We start from the raw sequence: 14,364 nt of genomic DNA, 5'->3' as shown, positions 1-14,364 counted from the left end.
GTCACTGCATGACCTTAGTTCTATCTCATGAAATTTGTAATATGATTATCTGTATAGCAGATTTTTCAAAAATTTCCTAATACTCAATTTTCTCTCTTACCTTTCCAATCAGTTGTATCCCAAGTCTTTTCTTGGACGGTTACTCTTTACCATCTTTGTCATCTTCCTTGTTATGTCACCAAAGATTAAGAATATCCTCCTTTATGCAAGTGACATTATTATCCAGGAATTTGTCATTTCTCCATATACCATCTGCAACACTTGTCAGTTTTATATTAGCCCAATTATTTCATGACGGCAGTGTCAAAGGACTTTAAATCAATTGTCTTTGGTATTCATAAGCATCTTAGCGTATGCAATGATAACTAGAACCTTAGTACTCCAGATGATGCCCCATTGAAACTAGTGTATTCAATAAAACATTTTGGGATATGTGTTGATCCACCTCTTACCATCTCTAGTCCTATCCAAAATGGTGGAAATAAAACTGTTTCTGTGCTCTGCAATTTTAATAGCATTAGCAATCACTTAACTAAGCAGGGCAAGCTTGAAATTGGCAGGGGTGTACTGTTGCCCACCCCTGAGGATTCCTTACCCTTCACCCATCACTGTCGACCCCTCCAATAACCTACAAAATCTGCAAAATTGTATCTGTTATTTCTACTGAAACTGACAGGTAGCTTCATTGCCTTGCAGTAAGACAAGTTTTTTTCCTTCCTATGCTCTTATTCTTAACAATCCACTTTTCTCAGTTATCTGTATTGGCAGAGCTTTGCTTCACTCATATCCTACTGTTTAGAACTGTTTCCCACATATCCTTTATCATCATCATCTGATGTTTTCATCTTTTTCTCAGAAATTATACCTCAAGAAAAAGGTGACTATAGGTGCATTGGATTGGCAACTTATTCATCTTAAATCTTACTTTTCCATTTTTGTAGGTAAGTATGTTGATTGTAGAATTTGAAAGCTGTGGAAATCTTAGTTCATTCTTGGTAGAACCCCATAGAAGTCCCTTCTAGAGCATGTTATTGGGAAATGTTAGCACTTAAGCCAACTTGGATACACCTGCAATATCTATATATTGTGATTTTATCTCATGTTTTCTCTACATTGTATACATTAGCTTTGCTACAAATAGGTCATGACTAAAGTGGGATCCCCCTGGTCCAGTTTATTTACTTGCTGAAATAAATAAATAAATAAATAAATAAATAAGTTATGTTCAAATTCTTGAGAAGTGTAGGAAAATCTTGAATTATTTCTTTCTTATCAGTCTCAGTGGTATGACATTAGACTAGGACACTACTGGCATTAAACAAAAACTTAAGTTCAGCATACTGAACTCTGTTACCTTGAAGATTAATTTTGTATTATTGTTTGAGGTGCCTTAATTGTTCTTAGCTTTTTTTTTTGTTTTCGTGTGATCCTTTGTTTGCCTGGCTGTTCTGATTGATCCAGATAGCCACAGCTGGCTTCAGGTTCCCCTATCTCATAACTCATTACTGAACAAACGGTCATTGTAACCGGGGTACACACCAAGACATTTTTTCAGTTGTGTCCTCTCCCTTGTGAAGAAATGAGCCCCTTGGCTTTTCTTCCTTTTGGGTTCCTGTGACAGGAGGTGTGAAGCTGTGGATGTAGAAGGGCTGTCATACTGAGGTTGTCTATTCGGACTAGTTTAATGATGGACATATCCCAAGCATGCACTTTTTTCTTAATTAAAATTGCATGAGGCAGTGCATAGGGGCACTGCAAAGGGATCTCTTTCTCTTTCAAGCTTTGTCACATGCACTCTACTTATCCCCACCCATACATCTTGTCTGGCCCTTACCAAACTCCTGTACTTTTGTTCTTTGCTTTCCCAGCACAATCATCCCTCCACACTGAGAGGAACAAGCAGTTTTATTGTCTCATCATTCTTCTCCAATCCATCCAACTCCAACTCTGAGACAACTAGTCAAAGCTGGGTCAGCTGGGTTTCATCCCTCTGCACCACAGAGCTGACTTTTTACAGCAAGCTGTAATATTAGATATCATTTGTAGCTAATACAAATAGAGAGTATTTGTAACCCCTGTTATTCTACCTCATATTCACTGTGTGAATTGAACTGAAAATTGTTTTCATTGTGCAAGAATCCACAGATTTTTGTAATCGGGATGAGTTTATTCTGTCTCATTGATGTGCTTAATAGAAAACTTTGTGGTAAATGGATTTGTATTTTGCATCAGCTGTATACAACACGGGAGTCTAAGACAGTGAACACATTGTAGATCAGAGCATGTGATATACTTTTAAGAAGAATTTCAGTCAGTGAGCACGTGCATATAAGTGCTGAGCAAGTGCAAACAAAAGTGACATTTTGAGTGAGCAGCCAGAGTGTGACCATGCAAGTATGTAGTCAATCAGTTTGTTAGATAGTTTAAGTTTAATGTTCCTGCTATCAGTCTTGATTTATTTGTATACAATAAATTGCTTAAATGAACACCCAAGTCTCAACGTCTTCTTAATGCACATAAGAAGTGCTTCATAGTGTCAGAATGGGATCCAGAGTTACATCCATGAGGCAACCAGTTAAGGTTGGAGGATTATATAGGAGTGGATCATCTCTACTGCTCAAATGACTCAAGAAACAGGTCACTCCAGGTAATAAAACTTGCTTAAATGATTTATTTTGTTACAAATATAAAATGAAGCACTCAGAATGCTCAAAATGAACTTATTGTTAAACGCACTGTCTGAAACTGCAACATATTGATAAAAATATTCAAAATAATTATGAAAATGTTTGAAACAACGTCCAAATTGCATAAAATGTACAAAAAAGGGAAAACAGCCTTATTTTTTTTAAGTGCTACTTTTTCATATTAACTAAAGCTATTCAAAGTATCCAAGTGTGTAACGTGTTTGCAAGTCTGTGCAGTATTACAGTGCAGTTATTTCACAAAGTACAGTCATTTCAAAGAATATTTCACACAGTACAGTTATTTTAAAGCAGTTTACTATTTGTTCGAATGGCAAAACATTTGCCGTTTGAAACAATGAAAAGTAAACCCGAACTCAAACATTGCGACCAGCCACAATGTCAACCCAAATGATCGACACATTTGAGTCGACATTGTGGCCGAAACCATCATGTGATAGCCGTATAGAAGCTGATGTAAATCAGACTCCTATATGACATATCATGTTTTTGCAGGGGGGCTACCTCCCACACCCCCCTACTAATATATTCCAACTCCAAGATCGCACTACAGTGGGGATATGGATGAATTTCCAATCCCCACTGTACCGCGATCTCCGTGCAGATAATCAAATACACTTATGCAAATGCACTACTGCATTCACATAAGTGTGTTCAACTATCCCATCCATTTAAGTTTTGTGCATGGCATTCTGATTTTCAGCAGCAGTGCTGCTGACAGACTGTCATTCACACAAACCATAGTAAACCTTTCAAAACATATTTCGCAGAGTACAGTATTTCGAAGAGCTTAGTGTGCATTTAATCATTATTACAGGTTCCTGGTGTGTGTGAATGTTCATACATAATTATAAGGGCCAAGACTGCATTGTGTATTACTATAATCTGTGGGCATGGCAGATGGATTTCACAGACCCACACTGCTTGTGTTTGATAACAATATTGCAGAAAATTGGACAGTGTTTGAGCAGGAATAATATATTTTAATGTAGGCTGCTTTTTCTGAGAAAGACACATGTACAAAAGCATTCATTCTGCTTTATTTACCTGGTTCATAGGCCATTAAAAGAGAGTGTTCATTTGTGTATGCACCTGCTGTGTTTGCAGGGGAGGGGGAAGACCGCCGTATTGTGGTACCAGCTGAAACAAGGGAATACCCAGAGTACTTGAAACAAAAATTTAGAGAAATATATAACCGCAAACAAATATTACAATGGAAAGGAAATTATTTTACACAAGGGATCAAAAGCCTGGTGAAACTTTTGTAGCATATATAACTGAGTTGTAAAACAAGGCTAGAACTTGCAGATTTGGTGATTTGAGAGATGAGTTGATAAAAGACAGGCTTGTGTGTGGTGGTAATAATGACACAGTGAAAAAGATTTTGTTTTTAGACAGTGAATTAATGTTAAATAAGGCCATTGAGATTTGTCAAACAAGTATGCTTACAAATGAGAACAGATACGGAAGGCACAGTGACAAATATTGTTGATAGTATGCAGCATGTGGTTAAAAGAAACAGGCCCAAGCATATGGCAGCTACTGCAAGTCCTGTAACAGTCCCTGGGAAACCCCGACTCTTTCCAGCAAATTCCAAGGCATGCTTAGTGAAGCATAAGAGTAAGTCAGCAAAGTCAAAACATGTGCCCTCACCTAGCTTCATAGTCAACTGTTGCTTAGCTTTTGGTCAGTAGTGTCATTCTTGTAATAAATGGAATCATTTCAAAATATTTTGTAAATCAAATAAGGCACATTCTTTTATCAAAATAGGGCATTCCAAGAGGCAAGTTGATCAATTAGAAAGCTGTGACCCTACTTTTTACGTTGATGGTGTGTCTGTGCTTGTTGAAACAGTCAATGCAGTAGATTTGTAGCCAAGAATAAAATATTTTGTACTGTTTGGATTAATGTGAGTTCTGTAGAGCTCAAAGTAGATACTGGCTCAAAGTGTAATCTTATGTCAGCAAAAACATTTGCTAGAGGAAAAGCTGCAGAATAACTTAATTTGACAAAGTGTTGGAAGCTTGTCGCTTATGGTGGTGAAGAGATATTACCTGAAGGCTCCTTACTGCTTTCATGTTACTCTGCTGTGAACAACTATGACTTGCAATTTTTTGTAGACAAAAGACATGTGCAGTCATTATTAGGTCTCAGAGACAGTTTGAAAATGGGACTGCTTTCATTTAATAAAGAAGTTCACCATGTAAGCCTGAATGACGACAGTTCAAATTTCAACCAAACTATTTTTTCTGAGTATGCTGACATTTTTGCAGACAAACTAGGCAAACTACCAGTTCTGTACTCCATGAAGTTAGACCCAGAGGTCATCCTAGTTATCAGACCAGCACAGAAAGTTCCAGTAGCTATGCAGAACAGAGTCAAAGCCGAGCAAGACAAAATGGTGCAGCTAGGAGTAATTTCTTCAGTAGAAGAACGTACTGAATGGGTATCCTCCATGGTAGTAGCTGATAAGAAAAGCTGAGATGATATCAGAATATGTATTGATCCAAGAGATCTTTGCAAGCCACTAAAAAGGCCTCATCATCCAATGCGCACAGTCAAAGAGGTCACTGCCTTCATGCCAAATGCCACTGTTTTTTCTGTCTTTGATGCAGAGAGTTCATGTTGGCAAATTTTGCTTGCCCAAAAATCTTCATTACTAACCATTTTCAGTACTCCTTTTGGCAGGTGCATATTTCTGAGAATGCCATTTGGGATAAATTCTGCCAGTGTGAAGTCTTTCAGCGTGCAAGGGAACACATTTTTTCAGGCTATCCATGTTCTGTTATAGTAGATGATATTCTAGGAGGAGGTAATGGTTAAGCCAAACATGACAGAAACCTCAAGAAAGTGCTGTAAAGAGCACATGAAGCGAATCTTAAGCTGAATCCTCAGAAGTGCAAATGCAGGCAATGAGAATATACTTATGTTGGCCACTTGTTTACCAGTTCAGGCAAAAAAAATGGATCTTTCATAGCAAACAGCAATTCTTGAGATGCTAACTCCAGACAAAGTTGCAGCCCTACAATGTTTTCTTGGTGTGGTCAGCTATCTAGGCAAGTGCATTCCAGATTTAAGACAACTTTCAGCTTTTCTAAGAGAGCTGACACACAAAGATGTAATTTAGTCATGGTCAGAACAGCACCAAAGAGTATTTGATGTCCTGAAATAGAAAATTGTTAGTCCACTCAACTCTCAGTGACTGTGATATTCACAAACCAGTTATTCTTTCCTGTGATGCTTCTAGGTTTAGTCTAGGTGCAGTCATTCTTCAAGATGGTAGACCAGTAGCCTTTGCATTGAAAACTCTTACCCAGCCTGAGATGCGGTATGCCCAGATTGAGAAAGAGATTTTGGCAATTGCGTTTGCATGCTCGAAGTTCTATGATTATATTTATGGCCGACCTATTCAAATTGCGACTGACCACCAACCTCTAGTCACTATTTTGAGAAAGCCTATGCATACATCTCCTGTGAGATTGCAACGCATGATGCTAAAATTGCAGAAGTACACTTTCAGTCTTGTTTACACAAAAGGCAAACTTCTTTATCTTGCTGATACCTTATCCAGATCACCCAGAAAAGCCACAGAACAGCATAATAATGAGCATCTTGATTTTGAGGTCATGGAAGTGAGTAATTTTTCTTCTCCACATCTTGATGAGCTCAGAACCAGTAGAAGTGCAATCTTATTTTCCATACAGAGATGAGATTTTGTCAGACAATGGTGTCATCATGAAAGGTCCTAAAGTGATTGTTCAAAAATCCTTACAACAAGAGTATATTAAGATCTTGCATCATGGCTACCCAGTAACTGATTCTAACAAAAGAAGGGTGAGAGGTCTAGTATTGTGGCCTTCTATGTCAAGAGATATTGAGAAAATACTTTCATCTTCTTCAGTTTGTAATAGTACAAAGCCACATCAACAAAAAGAACCACTTCAGTTAAGCCAGACTCTTGAACTACCTTGGTCGACGGTAGCCACAGATATCTGAGTGTGGAATGCTGAGCTGCCAAGTGCTCCGGATTATGTGAAATGTGCCGCATTTAAGGCACAGAACTCACAAAGTTCCACAGTTCTGCATTAGGAGTGTTGGTTCGACTTTGCACATTCTGATTGGCTCATATTACCTGTATGCTATTTTTGTGGTATATGAGCCAATCAGAGATTGATTACTGATGCAAAGTGATCCAACCAGGAGAAGCGGAAATCAGTGAGAGACTTCTGGGTGACAGTTTTCATGCCTCTGTGATGTATTGCTGGGAGCACCTTACTTTACTTTTCTTTGTGGATGTAAGGCACCAGCGCAGGGACTAGTATACAGTGCATGTACATTGTGAGGTGCAGTGCTGAGTGCAGGCACATGAGGAGAGTCTTCACTGGGATTAAGAGAGGAACTGCAGTATTATCGAGGCTTTTTTGGCAGATTTCCCTTTTCCACCTGTCACTTTGGACACTGGTAGGCAGTCAAGAGCTGCCTCGGAACGGTGATGGGGTCACTGGCTATAGCCTGCATCCACCTTACTTCAACTTGGAGAAGGTGCCCAGATCCAGGCAACAGCAACTTGTGGGGAGGAAGAAGGAAACGGTGGGTCCATTGAAGATTTGTATTGCAAGTTAGTGGGGGTCCAGTGCTTGGAGACCCTAGTCAGACCATCCATGTACCATACTTTACTAGTAAAGACGGAAGCTAATTATTAAAAAAAGAAAACTGTGTGTGTGTGGTTTGGTTAGGGGAGGGGTGACTTCTGTGGCTTTCTTGCACTAATGTGCATTTCACATTAATTTACTCTGATGACATCTAATTTATACTCTCATATAACTCATCTTGCTTCATACCTCTTCACTTCTTTGTTCATAAATTCTAGATAAAGTTAATATAATGAGGTTATAAAAGACAAAAATACTGAGAATTTTAAATATTACTTTAATCCAGTTAAAAAGTTCATCTTACAACCAAACTGTTCAGCATTGACATGCACCCCAAAACTTCAATACTCATATAAGTTTCTTTCTTTTCTTTTTGTAATACAAACTTTACCAATGTCATAGAATTTTACATAGTCTTTAAACTTTATAATTCTGTCTTGACTAACAGTCTTTGGAATCCTTGACAAGACTATCAAGTTTCTTTCCAGAATGTTATTTTGTACTTTGTGGTTTGTATTATAGTGGGTGTCATGTATTATCCAGTGACAAGACTATCAAGTATCTTTCCAGAATGTTATTTTGTACTTTGTGGTTTGTATTATAGTGGGTGTCATGTATTATGCAGTATGTAGGGCTTTTGTATATTTTTACAGTTTGTGTTCTACAGGATAGCTGAGTTCTCTGCAGTACATTTGGTGTGGGTTTGGCAAAGTCTGTCAGCTTAGCATTTTTTAGAGGGGGTAGGGACATTCTATCAGTTTTTTTTTCTGTCTCCAGTGTTTGCACTCTACGTATGAAGGCAGAACAGTTTACTAATATCTTCAGCTAGAAGCTCACATAATAATAAAAAAATATATAAGTTATTTTGCTGAGTAATACAATTCAGTATTATTTACCACGAATATCAGTTAAGTCTTTTGTGTACTATAGTGTATTAGTGCTGTGAAGGATAGGGGAATTCTCTGCTGTTTTATTATTTTATTTTTATTTAACATTTGTTTACTGGGAAAGTCAGACTTGGAATGAGCCAATATTCAATGGAGGTACTGGGAGAAATGTTCCAGATGCATGTCTTTGTAACAGATGCTGTGCATTTAGTGGTGGGGGTATTCTCGCAATTTAAATGTTTTATGTTTACAGGTTTGCACCTTGAGTTCTCCTTCCTCACTGTCTGTAGTAGGGCAGAACAGCTTGCTAATAACTTCAGCTAGGAGCTCACAGGATGGCAAAAATGAGTTACTTTATACTTTTTACGTATTTTCTGTGAATATATTAAAATTGTTTTAAAACTGATTGTGTAACTGACTCTTTCAATGTGGAACTTCAAGGAATATGGACATTTTATTACTCAAAATGAGGAATTTTCCTTATAATGAACAATTGAGAGGTATTGTTTAAAAAATCATGTGAATTGCTCAGTGGAAAATTGCCTAGACTATGAGTGCTTAGTCTTATGCAGAATTGCTGCTTTTGCTTTTTGATTATAAGTGAATGACTTGTTATTGATTGCGCACTTAGTTATAGTACTGGTTTTCCGTATTATATAGTACATTTTTGACTTCAGTTAAATGCTTTTTTGTACAGTGTTTACCCTTGGTTCATATATAGTTCAACTTACTGATTTTGCTTGAAAGACCACTTCAGCTTGGCACCATGGAAATGGTGCGTTTTCGTGCAGTGTGAAAATGGGGTGTTCCACATTTTGCCTGTTTGTCACACATTGTCAGGGTTTGTGTTCCACATTGACCTCTTAAGAGGTTGAGACCTATGGTGGAATGGTCAACATTACTTGGTGTTAATAGACTCTTATTTTGACCTACTTTCTAACCTAACTTCCAGTACTGTTTTTACTAAGTTGGAGACATTTTTCTGTCCACGGTAGTCCATACAGAGTTATTTCTGACAATGGTGCACAGTTTACTAGTCAGCAGTTCAAAACATTTGAAGAAGTGTGGTACTTTGTTCATGTCATGAGTAGTCCTGAATATTCTCAGTCCAACAGCTCAGCTGAACATACATTTCAAAGTGCAAAACAGCTGTTAGAGAAATCCACATGTGACAATACTGATGTATTTCTAAACTTGTTAAATCTCAGAAACATTCCTCATGATAAACAGCTTGTTACAGCTGCCCAGAGACTTATGTCGAGACAAACCAGAACCACATTACCAATCAGCAGTAATTTATTGGCTCCAAGTACTAAGAACAACAAAGCCGTAAAAGCCCAACTGTTGAAGAAGCATTTGTCCCAGAAGTCTTACTATGATAATAGCAGCAAACCGCTCAGTTCATTGAAAAAAAGGGAATATAGTGAGGATGCAGAAGTCAAAAGGTGTTGATTGCATCAGATTTGAGAAAAGTTTGTGTCAATAGCCGATATTGTACATTGTGGAATCATGAGGAATGGAATTCAGACGAAATCAGAAGCATTTGTTACCAGAGTCTGAACCAGTGTTACAGCATCTTGCCTGTGACAGAGACTCTATTTCTCAGAGTGACTTGTCCAGTGTTCCTGTTCCAGAGGACATTCCATCAGCAATCTCTATTTCTGAGAAAATCCCTGAGAGTCCTCAAGCAAAACATTCCCCAGTGACTGTCCCTGTTGCTAGACCCAGTCCTAAATATTATGTCACGAGATCAGGTTGCATCTTGAAACCTACTTCCAGATACATGGCAACCTGGACATGACTGTTGTTTTCTTTATTAGTATCTGTATAATTGCATGCCTATTAAAATATCATTGTTTATACGAGACAGCTCAGTAAAAAGGGAGGATGTAGATCAGTGTGTGTGATATACCTTTAAGAAGTATTTCAGTCAGTGGGCACATGCATATAAGTACTGAGCACTGCAAGCAAGAGTGCCATTGAGTGAGCAGCCAGAGTGTAAGCATCATGGGCGCTGGAACCATAGAGCGAGGGGGGAGGGGAGCCCCGGGGAGCCCCACCCACTTTTGCAGATCACCTTTTCATTTTTGTCCCGTTCTTTAGTTTTTGAATTTTTGTAGTTTTCACGCTTTAGCAGCTGATAGTCACTGCAAGTGATAACATCAGCTCGGCGCACATATTTCCGGGTTTGAATGCAAGCGGGAACAGACCATTTTAGCTGTTGCTGAAGAAGGAGGGCTTCTGGCTGGTGTGCTTGCTTTGAATGTGAGTGGGAACAGACAGTTTTAGCTGTTGAATGTTTTATTTAGCTTGGCGCACGTATTTCTGGCTGGTTTCAGCTACTGCTGAAGGATTTAACTTCGGAGTCTGATGGGAGTTACAGAGAATATCAGAGGCTGGCTGTACAGAGTAAGGTAGGTGTGTGTGTGTGTGTGTGTGTGTGCTTTTTCTGTTTTTTCCTTCTCATTACGTCATGGTCAATCAGCCCTTACCAACTTCTAGAATCACATAGTAGTCCAGCAAGCAGCAAGTTCATAGCAATAGTGTTACAGTTACCTTACTGAAATGTTAGGGATGGCAGAGTGGTGCAGTGGTTTGCTTTGTCACCTCACAGCGAGAGGTTCTTTGGTTCAGTTCTTGGCTCGGGTGCTGTCTGTGTGGAGTCTGCTTGTCCTCCCTGCATTCGTTTGGGTTTCCATTGGGTGCTCCAGTTTCCTCACATGTTACAAAGACATCTAGAGCATTTCTTCCTGGGCCTCCGATGAAAACTGGCTTGCTACAAGTCAGACTTTCCTGGTAAACAAATGAGGGTTATAGAAATGTTGTTGACTGTTCTGTCATCAAAGCAAATTCATCAAAAACTGTTTCATTAGAAAATGTGAATGTCTGAGGTTGCTCATTGTTTGAGATTAGGAAAAATTCCTTTACTTTGTAGTGCATGCAGTCGCTGAGTTAGTATGTTTAGGATAAGGAAGGTGCGGGGCATATCCCTCATATGAAGACTGCAGATTTGTTTACCCATTAGAAAACTTTTCTGTTTTTACAGTTATATTTAATTTCAGCACTTGTACATTGTTATTGCTTTTTCTGATGTTTTGACAGTAATGTCTCTGAGTTGCTGTGTACCAGAGATTCATTCCTTAACCTTCAATACTTTCATAATATTTCTTAATCCCTTTACCTTAGACCAACCCAGAACATCAAGTCATGCTGCAGATTACATAATTTGAATCAGATGCAGCAGAAACCTCGAAGGTGTTAGTAAAAAAATGCATTTAACCTTCTGTTTGTTGGTGTGTGTGTGTGTGTGTGTGTGTGTGTGTGTGTGTGTGTGTGTGTGTGTGTGTGTGTGTGTGTGTAACTAAATAATTGGATTTTAGCCACAGGACAAAGTCATGTGATTCAGTAATGCAGCCTACCTCAGACAAGCTTCTGCACTCATTGCCAACTCTGGCTTGAAGCTAGGCATGCTGCCTGTAATGTTTGCTTAAATCTAGGACTACGAACCATTGCCTTATTAGCACTCTCTTTGGCATGGAATACTTGAAAACTGTTAACAGGTTGAAATCACATGTAGCAATTCATCTTGCTTTCCTGAAAATAAGAACATCTTTCTTTTCCACTAATCAGGCTCAAATGAATTCAAGCAGATAGGAAAGCAATATACTACTCTGTTTGTGTGTGTGAAAATGCCCCCAACGGAATACATCAGGTGACTAGAGGTACTCAGGTTCAAACCCCTGTACCTTGGGTACAGGTAAATGAGCCTAAAATCCCTAGCCATCATCACTTGTGAATGTATGCCTCAATGGGAAAACAAAACCTTTTATTCTAGCAATTTTCTAAGGTTATAAAATCAGTGTTTGAAATGTGTCCTTATTTTGGAGCTGTATTTATTTCCCCATTATTGGCTTTGTTCTGTATTTTTGTGCTAACAGGTTGAGAGCTATGGTGAGAAGTGAGAACTGAATTCACTAAATGATATGATAGCCATTTAAGTTTGTCTTCCAGTCTTTCTGAAACTGCTAGTTTAGCTTAGTGGTATGTTGTTCTGACTGCAGTGCACAGAGTTCTGGGTTCAAGACTTGGCAGTGAAATGTATGGTGGTAACACAATAGTTTATGCAAGCAACTTTCTAAAATTATACAAGCAATGTTTAAAATCTGTCCATGGCCTTTTGCCCCCCCCAATTGAAAATAAGTTCAAGAAGCTGTGCAACATGCCTTGGCTTACACTACTGTGATTCTGTATTTATATATTGTGTGTAGAAGCAGACTGTTATCATGGAAATGTTCTGAATAGGGCAGTTTTGTCATTATCGGTGCATGCATTTTGCTTTATTGCCTACTGGAAAAATGTTCAAACAATAAATTTAAAATGCAGTTGTGTGTGGAAGTAGACTGTCATCATGGAAATGTTCTGAATAGGGCAGTTTTGTCATTATTGGTGCATGCATTTTGCTTCATTGCCTACTGGAAAAATGTTTAAACAGTAAATTTAAAATGTGCTCTAACTTAAGTCTAACAAGTATGCTGTATTATACAAGGAATATAATTTAATACAATCATGAAGATGAATCAAGGAATGCATACATGTATGCATGGCCCTAAAAATGTGTTTGAAAACAGCCCAGAGGAAAGTGTGAAAGGCTCAAAATCATGGGCAAATTTTAAGCTTTACTCTTGTTAACAAAGCAATGGATGAAGGTAAAATAGTTTACACCACATTACCTTGGCCTGGTCAAGCCTTTTGACACAATCCCCTACTCAGGTGTAGTACAAAAGGTGAATAATGTAGGAGCAAACACTTACATGGCCAGCTGCATTGCTAACTTGGCTCACAGGATGCAAGAATCCCCAAATGACTTAACAGTCATGCAGGAAGGTTTGTCCCAAATAACTGGTGTCAAAATCATGACAATGCCCACTGAGAACTGATCCAATTGTTTGGCATTTGGGAACTTGTGTACAGTGACCTCACTTTTGACCAACGTGCCCAGAGTCATAACAAAGCCTTTCTGTATTGTACAGCTTATAAACAAATTGATTGTGACTAGATCTAGAGATGTTGTTGTCCCCCTTTACAAAGCTCTCATTATGTCAATCATTTTGTATAATGCCCACTTTGGCATGCATCTGTCCAGCCCCATGCACAATTGGAATACCTTCAGAGATACCTTACTAAAAGGATACAAGTCCTAAACAATAGGTCTTGCATGGACCACCTCAAAGATTTATTACTATACTCGGTATCCTACTGAGTGCTTAGAGGTGACATGTCTGGCATACAAAGCATCCTCCGACATAATACAGATGGACCTACTGAACATCAGCAAGTTAAATGGCATCAGAAATGCTCAGTCCAGGTATCTAAGCTGAATGTTGTGGAGAAATAGATATATATCAGAGGCTACCACTGTTCCAGAACAGACTATCCATAAATATAAAGCAAAGCTCATCCATATTCAAATGCAACTTGGATCTAAGGATGGGTAATAGAAAATGTACTCCAGGATTTCCCCTCATGCCACTAATGGATAGAGGCATTTCCTAAATGCTGTATCCCTTACATTGCCCCCTCAAATTATCTATGGTATGATCGATCACAGTTGTTCTCACTATGGCTAATATACACTTATCAGCCATGGGGATAGCTAAGACCAATCAGAAAATGTTAATTCAAGCACCAAAAGGGAATTGGTTAAGCTTAAAATGTCCTCCAAGTGAACCTATGTTGTGGTAGCAAATAGTTATAAAAAATTACCCTTTTTAGTTCACTAAGTGCACCTGTCACCCCCCCCCCCACCGTCTTTAACAGCTTCCGGCGCCTATGGTAAGCATGCAGGTGTGTAATCAGTCAGTTAATAGTTTGTTCAAGTTTAATGTTTCTGCCATCCATCCTGATGTATTTGTATACAGTAAACTAGTTAAAACACCCAAGCCTCAATGTTGTCTTAATGCACATTAAAAAGAGCGACACATATGACACAGCAGAAATGCTCATGACATTGCTTTTGGCACAGACTTGCTTATAGCTTGCTGTCCAAATGCAGTTGGTTAGTCGTTGCCTTATACATCATCTTCTTGATTTTAGGGATCTTTTGAAGCATTTGGAATGAAC

The 14,364-nt window shown here is 38.5% G+C and overlaps 1 protein-coding gene across 2 annotated transcripts in view; it reads left to right on the top strand.

The window, feature by feature from the left end:
- The window catches only part of HCN4 (hyperpolarization activated cyclic nucleotide gated potassium channel 4), a 2,820,592-nt gene that overhangs the window by 1,441,760 nt on the left and 1,364,468 nt on the right, over positions 1 to 14,364 (top strand). The window lies entirely within an intron of this gene.

This window comes from Protopterus annectens, chromosome 7.part0 (assembly GCF_019279795.1).
Source record: "Protopterus annectens isolate FY-2018-M chromosome 7.part0, PAN1.0, whole genome shotgun sequence".
NCBI classification, from domain to species: domain Eukaryota; kingdom Metazoa; phylum Chordata; order Ceratodontiformes; family Protopteridae; genus Protopterus; species Protopterus annectens.
Note: the sequence above shows the minus strand (reverse complement) of the source record. Positions and strands in the feature narration are given on the sequence as shown.